The following is a 12,791-nucleotide window of genomic DNA, read 5'->3' as shown; positions in this document are numbered from 1 at the left end:
ACTAATCCAGCCAAATCAACAGCTTTAGATGGAATTCAAAGGCTATTTCAGGGAGCTTTGCCAACATTTATGTCACTGGATTTAAAAAAGAAAAAAAATTGTAGTAGAAGCCCGTCTCCCATCCTCATAAATCTAAGTGTACAGAAAGTAAAATATGAATTGTCACACTCTTTCCATAATCAGGCTGACCAGAGCTACATTGAATAAATAAATAAATGGACAAAATACAGCTAATGTTATTGCCCATGGGTTCAATATTTACCAGTTTATGTACCATCTGAGCTGTTTCCTGTAATCAGCCAGGCACATGGCACTTTCATCCTCAAGAGACGTTATCACCATGACAACTTTATCAGAATAAATTATGAAACACAACACTTGGGGCACGCAGAATGTGGGCACAGGTTTGGAATATTATTTTGTTAGCTACTCCTTTAACAACACTCCAAGCGCCCACTGGAGAAGAGGAAATTTAAAAAAAAAAAAAAAAAAAAAGTCCCTACAAACCACGACTACCGAAACAACAATAAAAATGTAAAAACTTTACAAAAAGAAAAGGAATAAAGTCATTAGGCTGAAAAATGGGCAATCAAAGAAGCTATTGCGCTCGGCAGATGGAAAAGCAGCAGGTGCCATAGTGCGGTGGGACCTTGCTTCCCATCATGCACACTCCACAATGATGCAGCCTGACAGGGAAGGGAATTAATGTGTCGGAGCAGGTACTTTGTGTCCATTAGCTGACTCTCAATACATCCACACAGACTGCTACCTCTGTCTGCTCTCTGATAAAATGACTAACAATCCATTGTTCGGAAAGTTGGGCGCGAAAGGAGGACATTGTGTGACCTGCCTGTCACTGTCCCAGATTAACGGAGTAAAAGTGACCAAGTAAACATTTCTGGGCTTCAAACTGGGATTAGAGATTTCAGCCTATGAATAAATTATTTGAATGCAGATGTTTGGAATACATTAAGGTAAAACACATTGGACAGGCTCCACTGGGGGGAAATACTGATGAATAGAATTTCCAAGCCCATATTAACTCTGGCAAACAACAAAAGCAGCGTGCAAAGCCTGATAACACACCCACACCTATTCTTTATCTGGGAAAATCCCTTGCTACACAAAGGACAATTTATGTACTGTAAACTCCATTACTCTGGCGGCCCAGGATACATCACTATATTCTGGTTGGTTTGCATTCCTCGTTTCCATCACAAATGACAGAAAATACAACCAAAAAAATAAAAACCAAATCAACACAGATAGTCTTGAGAGGTTTCAATTTGTTCAAGTCACTCAGTCTCCTTCACTGGCCATCTGTCCTTTTTGTTGCTAAGTTCAAGGATGTCTAGAACGATAAGTACAAGAATTACTTCTGGCAGCAACACAATGACACACTTTGAAGTCTTTGCTTCTGACACAGCATTTCCAAAGAGGCAAATGCTGCTGGAACTACCAGGCTTGCCCTGACTGAAACAAACTGCAAATTTATTTCCACAAATAAAAGAAATCTTTAAGATGGCACCACTAGTATTTTTCAGTGACTACAGGAATAAAAAATTGAAGTACACACTCTGGAGTGTTTAATATGAATCTGGAACAATCATATGCCAGGTTTCTGTCTGACACCAAGGTGGAAGATTTCCATGCATCAAAATATTTTCTTTTGTAATTCATAACAGTCCTCGAGTACACTGTGCTTTGAAAATGTTTGATTTCTCAATATGATAAGCAAACAAAACATTAATGATGTCAGAACCCTGCTGCTATTTCCAACTTAATACATTACATTTTTCTTTGTAATGATCACAATTAAAACAAACAAAAAAAGCAAACCAGATATATGGATAGAAAAAGCAAATCACTGGTCAATAACAGAAAAGGTGGAAAATGCCTGCAGATTAGACAACATACCTTGTGCTCTCGGTCTGTTGTTGTGCAAAGAATCAACAGCTGCAGTTAAAATGGAGTGTAAATTTTTATTTTAATTCCTTGGATTTTTAAAATCTAATTTATAAACAGATATTTATCATTCTTCCCCCCCCCAATTTCATTGTCAGTGATACATCATTACCCCCTAGAGCTAAGAATTATTTTCCTTTAATTATTTCATCTTCTCAAAAAGTAAGGACCATTATTTCCTGAAAACATCCTTCAGAATCCTCTTAGTTTATTACATTTGTAGAGTAAATAAAAACTTATCATTTACAGATATCTCTAGAAGAGAACTAGCAGAGGACCCACAAGGCTTAGGCCTTTCAAACAATCCACTAGACACAAGCAGTAGGCACTTTATGAAGTCCTTGATTAAAACTGTGACATGGCCTTTTATAATTTAAAATTTGGTTTAGGATATCAAAATACCACCAGAAATGGTCCATTTGTTTTGCACTGATAACACAGGATATGACTGTAGGGAACTTTCAAATGAATAAAGCATATGCAGGACTAGCCAAAGGATTATTTTAGAAATTTGGGGTACAGCCAGGGCAACCTTCACACCTGGCTTATTTCAGTGGCATTTGAGATCCAGTAGAAGAATAAGAATTAACACTGAGATAGAACATGTTCAGAAGGGTCACGGCAGTTCCAGGAACTAGCACATGTAATTAGAGACTGTCTCTGCCTCCAGTAAATCTATGCATTTAAAAGGAAGGCATGAGAGGGAGATGAGACCAGAGAGAGAAATAAATACCACAGAACTGTGAAAAAACTCTTACCTAAAAGCTTTAGGCACAACATTAAATCTCAATATGCTTCTGCATCAGTTGTTAAAGCAAAAGATCCCTGGCTGTCCAGATCTTGGAACTACCCCCAAACAAACACACTGCATCAAATACAACCCACTCAGGTGCCTCTGATTAATTTGATAATGTAGTTCAAACTGCAAGGCACTGCTGTGCTAAGATTTGCGACTTTAAACTGAAGGGCCTGTGTTTTCCCAGAGTCCTAAGGGATGTACCTCAAAGCCTAAACATGATATACTTATTTCTATACATTCTACTTCTAGCAGCTGCCATTTAAATGGAAATGACTGGATAAATTTCTAATCATGGCCTATAAGAAATATTTCTAGTAGCATTTGGCATGATTGATTTGAGTTCCGTAGCACTGCCTTCTCACAGGGATTATCCATTTTGCAGCCTGCTTTGCTCTGCAGGAAGATGGAATGATAGAGACCGAGGGGGAAGAATGTATACAAAACTCCTGCAAACCAGCAAGGCTAATGGCACTATTTATTCCTAAATCCGTATCAGAGCTCATTTTGTAGTTACACGCAACAGCAGACCAAAGAGAAATTGTAAAGATCTCTTCCTTAACTTGTGGTTTAAAAGGTTTTTGTAATTGCTTTTTTTGACCATTAAAAAGCCAGTTAAGATGTACTGTGCCTGCAGATGCTGCATGTTTACAAACACAGGGTCAGGTTACTCCCAGCAGTTCAGAATGCAGCACCATTTACACTGACACATTTGTAGGTAGCATGGCCTCTTCTCTATATGCTCATTTACAATCTGTTGGCATGTCCATTTAAAAAAAAAATAAAAAAATCCCTCTGTGAAATGGATAAAATACTATTACTAAATGATATGCGTAATCATTCAGTACCATTACTACTGAAAGGTGATATTGCAGTGACATTGAGAAAATTGGATCTATTCTTCATACAATTATATAGCTACACTTTCACTCTAATGCCATTCTAATTGGAAAGGAGCACTGAAATGTGAAACTGGGTGCATTTCAATATCTAATTATCACTCAGTAACTCATTCTCAAAATAGTTTTCTGGAAAAGACAGTTGCCAAGAATGCTATTTTAATTCTGAAGTCTTTACTAGCATACTCACAGAAAAAATCTTTTACTCAATATTTGTCTGTATTTCAGCTATGCCACTGTGAAAAGATGGACAATAGATATATACAAGTTGGTCTGGCTCCAATGGAAAAGTACTTGCATTTACCACTCTGCCAGTTAAGTAATTGTGAGCAAGATCTGCTTCCTAGGGCAGGAACTCTTAAGGGTTAAGAGATAAAACCAAATTGAATTAAAAAAGCAGCATAAAGCCAACATTTTTTACATAAAACACTTGCTAGATAGTATAAGAAAAGAAGTAATTTTACTTATTGTAGGTAAAATCAGCAGGATCTATGTTATATACCCATTACAGGCTTTAACAGGGTACTTTCCAATTGGTATTTCTCCCTCAGGACTTAACCTGATGATAATCAAATGCAATTTCATTTTGATAACAGAATACTTTGGGAGAATTTTGTAATGAAAATATACTAAAGAACCAAACAAACATGAAATATGACAGTTTTGGGGTTGAGTCTGGGTTTTGTTTTTGATGTGTAAAAGCTTCTATTACTTTCAACACCCACAGACACAACAATTTTTGTATTCACAAAAACAAAAGGATGCCCTGCCTGCTGGTGTCAATTGGCAGCATTCACCTGCTAAAAGCCTCCTTGTAACAAATCCAACAAATGACAGTCAGAGATCAGCGAGTCCCAAGGTGCTGAAGCTCCAATTCTCTCTGTTTCCAAGATTGGGCTAAAATTCCTAATTTTCCCTGCAGAGTCATTCTTCTCTCCTCAAAAGCACAATTCAATCTAAAAATGAAATTATTTTTGTTGCCTAAAGGCTGTGACAGGAGGTGTTAGGAAGAACAACTTTGAGACAGCTGATTAGCAATACCAGGCATTCCAAACACACTCTAACATGCTCCTTTCTGACTGATGCTAATCTGTAATTACACATTTAAAGACTTTAAAGACAGGGAGCACCGCAAGAAGTTTCTTCAAACATCATTGCTATGTATTTTCTTGCCCAGCACAGAAAGAATGGAGCAGGGGGGAAGGGAATAGAACCAAAAATAATTTCTACAGGTGGAATAAACATCATTCTAAAGAGCCACCCAATCCTGTGATAGTTTTGAAGTTCATCCTCATTTGGTGTCATCTGCCAACTTAATAAAGCTACCAGTAGCCCCAAGCCCTGTGCAGAGTGCCTGGAGAGCCCACTGATCCCTTTTCAACAAAGCCATCAGTAACTACTCTTCAACTACAGTTGCTCTAGAACTTCACATGTGGCTTCTGGAACCTCATTCATTCTCTCCAAGTTTCAATACACAGCTACAAATGGCTCCAAGATTTTCTAACTGGTGCTCTGAATGTCCTACAGAGAATGTCTTCAGACTTAAGTATTTTTAAAATATCCACTAGTTAGAAGCTCTACAGATGAGGATAGGAGCTATCACGGCTTCTTTCATATTAGTTTTGATCATATGTTTAAAACATGTTTTGCTGAAAACCAAGGCAAAAAGTAGATTTCAGCCTCCTGGGCAGTGCCTGCTGCTCTCTCTCCTTCCCTGCTAAGCAGAGAAATAATTGATTCCTGGGTTATTGGCATGCAGAGTGTTTTCTTCTAGTATTTCATGCTCCTGGGTCATTGGTTCTTCTTAACCTTTCTCATATTTTTCTCACTTAGTTTTTCTACTCTTTGACAGTCATTCTTGGCAGTTTCACCTACTTTCCACTTTCTGTACAATTCCTACTTGTGGCTTAAGTCCTTGAAGAGTTCATGATTTAGCTGACCTTCACATAAGGACAGCCAGTGTCTGTGGCCTTACTGGAAAGTCTTTTGGGAACTGCCAGTTCTTGAAAGTCTTTGCTCTTGCACTGACACAGTATCCATATCAGTAACCCAAGGCTACTAAGTATTCTTTTATTAAGTCCAGTATTTTTAATTTGATTTTATCTCTCTCCATCTTCTTCTGTATCAGAAATGTCAATATTCAGAGACTTCGTCATGAACCCGCTTTCACTTTCGCGTTTTCACCTGTTCACCCTTCATCACCTCAATACAGTCCATGAGACTTCCTTCAACTCGTTCTTCACTTCTAAAAGCCTGAAAACTGACTGCAAAATGTTTTAAGCTGATATGGGCCGTCTGGATGCCTTTCCAGCAGATAGGTGCACAACAGCATCGCCATCACCTTTGGTTACTATTCTTGTGATCATTAGAACTGTAAGATACTAAGACATTAATGGAAGTCTCTGCATCCATTTCTTGCTTATGTTCTGCTCATCAAAGCAGTGTGTTCTAAATATCCATAAATCATTAACCAGCATGTCCATTTCTCCTCAATAGTTCATCTCCTTGTCTCATTTTTTAATAACTCCTCTTTGACAGGTAGAACTTCATCTTTCTACCTGAACAATTAATGCCTATTTATATTACTATTATGATACATGTAAAAACTTGCAATTCCACCCTTTTACTTTCATAATCCTTGCATTAAAGTACTCAAAGCACAAATGTCTGTGACATATGACATAAGAGCTGTCAGAAGCAGCAAGGATTTGAAGGATATCTTAAAAATAAGTACCAAGGACTCAATTTTCCCCTCTATCCCAGCATATAATGAAATGATAATGGTGCTTTGCTGTGGCTGGCCAGAAGGAAAATGTTACTGACAGATGGATGCCAAAAGAAAAGAGCTAAAAACAACAGTCCTAAACTGATGAAAACAATTTAAGAATCACAGTCTGTTGCCTAAGTTCAAATTGCTGAGCGATTCTAATGAAGACTGTTCAACCATACTTTTGGATTATCTATAATCAGTTCTTGAAAAAGAAAAACTCCAAATCCCACTGCAACTTGACATTTTTACTATTCTTTTTATACAATACCAGTTAAGTAATTTATAACATTGAAAATCTTTAGCATTTTAAAGGTGATGGTAGCAGAATGGAGGAAAAGCACAAACTAAATAATCATTTTTCATAAGAGATCTTATTTTTTATGAAGAGGATGAGAATTGTGGATCTCTGCAGGAAAGAATACAAAATGAAATAGAAGAGCATCTCATCAATTTTGGATAACAAGAATGCATTGCTAAATAAATATAGCACCATATTTCTCATTTCTTTGCAAAGTTTGAAAGTAAGCTCTTAAAGTTAATATAATCTTAAACTATATGGATTAACCTTTTCCAGGTGTAGCAACCACCAGGCAAAAGATAGAGGGAGTGAAATTCATATTCCAGCAAAAGGCCAGAAGTAAATCCCTGCTCTTCAATGCACCCTGGAAAGCTTGTTCTGACCATTCACATTGGGCTGAACTTCATTTTAAGAGAGTTTTATGGAGTAAGATAATGGAGTTATCACTTACCAGTGGGGGGAAGGTTCGTTTCACTCAGTATTGGACACCTCCTCTGCAGCAGCTGCAGTTAAGTTAATCAGAACAGGATCTCTCTACAGCTCAACTTGAAAATACCTGCGCTTCTTAAAGAATCAATTCATCTAATATATTCTGTGTTTCCACTCCTGAGTGAGCCAAACCATACCCCTAAAGGCCCTATTGACCATAAAGGGAATCTGGACAGCTACTTTTGGCCACATGAATCCCACCCTCAACAGCACCACAGTCCAGAGTTATCTCATAACCTACATGAAAATAAGGACATTAAAAAGTTCTGGAAGAACAAAGGTAGATTAAAAGCAAAGACAAAAATACAGAGGTATGAAAGATGCCATTATCCTCCATCACAGAGGAGATTTTCAAATAAGTAATGAGAAATATATCACATTCTTTGAGTTCCAGATCACAGAGACAGTTCCAGAATCCCTTTTTCAATAATGCTTTTCCAACATTTCATTTGTTTATGTCATACTTTTCTGGTAGAAGGAATACCACAGCAGAGGGCTTTAATCACACAGTACTTATTTAATTTTGCAATGTGTTTCAAAGCCCTGCTAGACATGAAAACCTTAATAATATAAATTCTCTTCTATTAAAAAAAATGTTTATTTTTAAAGCAACGCAAAAACAAGCTAGAAGCCATAGTTTTCTTAAAGGTTTGTCAAGAATATTCAGCAATTTAGTAATTGATTTTCAGTCAAAGTATATATCTTTTCTGTGTTTACAATAAATATTCAATAAATAAATGGAGAAGAAGACAAACTATTTTCCCAGTCCACTCTCTGCATAAATACACCAACATAACCTGAAGTCTATTTTTATCTGTGTCATATGAGTAGTATTAACATTGCCACTGCATATAATTTTTATTCTGCCTACATTTCAACAAAGAAATTGAAGTGAGAACTTTTGGTCAGGACTTGCTGAAGAGGTATTGTATCACTTGATAAAATATTTGTTACTGCTAACAGAGCAGAGAAAATCTCAGGAACATGTGATAACTCACCCACTTTCAAGCTTTTGTCCTCATCTATTTTTTATTCTTGACTCACACTATAGCTAAAAATATTTTCTCTCAGTTTTAACTGGCTACTGAGAATTCAGCCAGTAACTGATACGATTTATCTACGATAAAATGCTGTATTAAAATATAAGAGTGTAGATGAAGTTTAAATTATTTTTGTTTCATCAGAGCCATACCATGAATAGTAAAACCAACTGACTTGCAGTGGTTGCCTCTGAATTTTGTCTCAGCAAAATTACCTTGTTGCTAGAGGTGATCAATGCAGACTCACAAACCTGTGTAAATATCCATTGACTACACAGCAACCAACAAGAGGGGAGAAAAGTGTTGCTATCGTACTTATCTATCAGAGACTCATTAGCCTGCAGATTATGGAGATGTCCTGCCTTTATCAAGTTAGATGATGTTAACATGAGCCTCTGTAAAAGAGATTTTTCTGTGAAGTTTCAAAGAACACAAAAACTAAGGGGCTTTGAGTTGATAACAACATATTGATATCTTTATCCATCTTCTTTGTTTCACATATCCTCTGGGCATCTCTGGAAATATCAGCCCTTCCTCCCCTCAGGATTCATACCATCACACTGTGAAATCCAGAGTTCCCCCATCACCTTAATAGGTCTAGACTCAACTATTAAGTGTTTTAGCCCAAAGGATGACAGGGGATTTGACAACCTCATATGTTACATGAACAAATCTGCTGAGACAGATTAACTACACTGCTCCATTTCCATTTCCCACTGCCTCTTGTGACTGCAACAAAGCACCTTTTTCACCAAAATGGAAAGCATCCCTCTGAATTCTATATAGATATTAACTACCTGAGCTGAAGCATCAAGGAGATGAAAGCATGTTTAAGAAACCAGCCAGGAAAGACTAGTTTGCTTCCTAGTCTAATTAATTGAATTGCATTACCTGCTATAGCACTCTATTAATACTAGGACCATTAAGCAGAACTACAGCCTCAAAAGGATTTTCATTTATTTTATACATCTAGACTGACTCCATCCTGATATTTTACCAGCACAAACCAATCCATTCAAAATTTGCGCATATCCCAGCCTGTCCACTAATCACAGCCAAATAAATCACGATAAGAACAACACCACGGGAGAAAATAATATCCAATGTTTTATTCTCAATATCAGGTACCTCCACACAGATGTTGACAGCAAGTTTCTGCACTCTTGATATTCATATGTAATAACGACTTTTCATTAACCAGGTAGAGAATGCCACAAGAATTCCTGTTCAAAAGTAAAACACGAGTAGAGTAAGACCATACAGTCAGAATATAACTCTGAAAATTCTGAACCTGCACAATCAGAGAAAGTAAGCTGGCTCCACAGAGAGAAGCCTCATAAGAACAAAACCTCATATACCATTACTTAAATTTTAAGATTATGAGGTAATCTTGTAGACAATATTTCTAAGCCTGAAGGGCTAAAAGCTGTGAGGTTATTAACAGAGCCATGCCTTTGCAGAAACTTGCTCTCATCTGCCTCAGACACTTAATGACTGGTTGGAAGGGAAAGGGAATCAGCTGCTCACCATTAATCATTGCAAGAAGTAGCCCTGCAAGCTCATAAACAGCAGGAAAGCCATTTTTACTGATGTGGTTAAGATAGTGGCACAGGACAGTGACTTTTGCCCCATTTTCATCTCCTCCACTGTTCTGAGGGTGATGACTGAATATCAACACTCCCTGACTTTAGCTACACTATACCAGCCCTTCCCTTGGCAATATTGTATTCTGCCTTCCTTCCTTTGAACTTAGCTCATGAAAAAATTGCAAGGCAGACAGGCACTATACATGAAAGCCTTAAATTGTAAGACCACAGAAAAATGCACGTTATGCTAACATTATGGCAAATTTAGTATTTCAAGCAGATGCCTATATTGTTAGAAAAGATTATATTTTAATCTTCTTTTTTTTTAACTTAATGTGTGTCTTCTTTTGTGTTTCCATGATTCTCAACAGTGTTATTAACATCTCATTTCTTCCTGTGTTACAGACCTCTTACATCTCTCTTTTACATAGACAGTGACCTCTGTATGCCCTGAAGCTCACAGGGCAATCTATTTATAACTGAAGTGGAATGAATATTTCACAGAAATGTTTCATTTAAGAAACTTTGTCACTTTTTCTTTTTATACACTATCAATGGAATATTCCAATCTTTTACTTAAAAAAATGACTGAGTGTATTTACCATCTGGGCAGTTTGGCTTGGTCAAGCCCTTCTTGGTCAAGAACTTTCTGTTCTTTGCCTCAGTAAGTGTGTTAGCAAAGTATTATTTTCAAACTATGATCACCAGAACAGAATACTGCTGGAGGGGCCTGGAAAAAGCAGACATTTCGGAGGACACTGAACACAAAAAAGACTCTCTTGTAAGAAAAAACTTAATGTAAGAGAGGTTTAAATACAACTTAAGAAAATTCTTCTGGAAGGTTAAATGAATATTCCCTTCCCTTATCATGGCACTATTAAGACTACTATTCCTGTGTCGTTTATTTACTAAAATAGCTGTATTTCAAAAAAGTTGTTGGGTTACTCTAACCCAATGCAATGAATGCATTAGAGACCTACTCACAGACTTCATTCTGTACGAAAAGAGCAAATTAAATACTTCCATATGTTTACTGGAGCCATATATTCTAAATTTCATAGGAAAAACATCTGCTAAAATTGAGCCAGTACCAAGCAGTACTGTATTACCTCTTATAAACATATAATTTGTCATTTTTTATCTTCCTTGTTCAAGTACAAAGTGACCTCAAAGACCTATTTTTTAGTTTCAAGGTATTTTTCATAGTTTTTTCTGTGAAACAATAAACAGCAAATTACTGTGACCTGTTGAATTTGAAATGGTCTTCCCAGTACATTAAACTAACTCCTTACATGTAACTTGGCAATTGTTACCTGTTATCAGCCTTAGGTCAGTCATTAAAAAAACTACAATTTTCTAAGATAACGATGAGGTATTGGATAAACCTCCCCATATTTTAGGGAATATAACTGCAGAACCACCTTTCCCAGAACTTCAGAATTCCCCCTCCTGCAGAAAGAGGACTGAAAAGAAATATAGGTCTGTGAGCTACTGAAACAAAAAATTGAACATATAAGATAATGTTGAACCTGATAATTCAGCATTAAGGTTTTTTGACCTGATAGTGTCCTAATGAAAAATAAATACAAATGAGCATTTGGTCTGAGGCATCAGTTGTGTTCTTAGGCTTCTAAATCCTTCTGCACAGAAAAAGGATCTATGCCTTTGCACAGTTTCTAGGAGGATCTGTTTCTTGATCTTCCCAAGCACAGAGGTCAGTAGTGCCCAGGGTGCTCCTTTTTACCCCTTCTAAAAAGAGGTGCAATGTTTCCCTTTTTCCAATCACCACAGACTTCACCTGACCACCATGACTTTTCAAATATCATGAAGAATGGCTTGGCAACTACGTGCAGCCAGTTCCCTTGGGACTCTGGGATGCAATTCATTGGGTCCCACAGACTTATACATGTTCAGGTTCCTCAGGTGGTTGTGAACCTGATCTTCACTTGTAGCAGAAGGGACATTGCTCCCCCTGTCCCTGCTCTGCAGTCCATCCACTTGAGAAGTGCAGGAAGAGAGACTGTCAGTGAAGAATGAGGCAAAAAAACCTGTCGGGTACCTCAGCCTTCTCCTCATTTGTTGTTACCACTTTGCCAGTCTTGCTCACTGGAACAGCAGGGTGGAGGCATTTTCTTTCTTTGGCCTTCCTTTCCTGTCCAACACACTTGTAGAAACCCTTCTTGTCACACTTTATTTCCCCTGTCACATTATCTCCACCCCTGTACTACCAGGCCACGTCCCTATGCTCTTCCCAGGACACATGTCCTTGCTTCCACTGCCTGTGCACTTCCTTCTTGCTCTTCAAGTTTGACCAGCAGGTCTCAACTCATCCATGCAGGTTGCTTGCCTTCACTGCCTGATTTCTTATGCCTGGGGATCAAGAGCTCTATGGAAAGTGTCAAAGATCTGCCAGCTCTGTTCTGCTCACTCATCCCTGAGGGCAGCTTCCATGGGGGTCTAGTACATTAAAGGCTGTATATGGTGCTGCATAAAGGTTGACCATACTTTTATATAAGCAAGAAGACAAGCAAATTTGGGATAGTTTGTATCATTCTATTTTATATCTCCAGTCTACTTTCTCTTTTTTTTTTTTTCTGCTTACAAATGCAATGCACTTGTTGGCATCACGTAGCTGATGATTTTATTAACTTCACTGGACAGCACCTGTGCACAATTAATGACAGAATCTAAATAATGTTTTATTTCAAGAATCATGTAAAGTCATACCCCTGTTTGCTGGCTTCGAACTGCATAATTTAAAATGCATCAGCATTTCTGTCCCAGCTCATACTCCAGCCATTACGAAGTTATGGTTATGCTCTTCTAATTATATTGCTTATGTCAGGGAACAATAAATTCATTTATTTTGAATAATTTACTGTTCAAACTGTACCAAACTCTTCATATCAATACTGAGTGCCACAATTTGTATATATTAAGTACTAACA

This window comes from Manacus candei, unplaced genomic scaffold, assembly GCF_025592945.1.
Source record: "Manacus candei isolate 608988 ecotype Guabito, Panama unplaced genomic scaffold, ASM2559294v1 h1tg000046l, whole genome shotgun sequence".
Classification (NCBI taxonomy): Eukaryota; Metazoa; Chordata; class Aves; order Passeriformes; family Pipridae; genus Manacus; species Manacus candei.
This window is presented reverse-complemented; position numbering follows the sequence as displayed.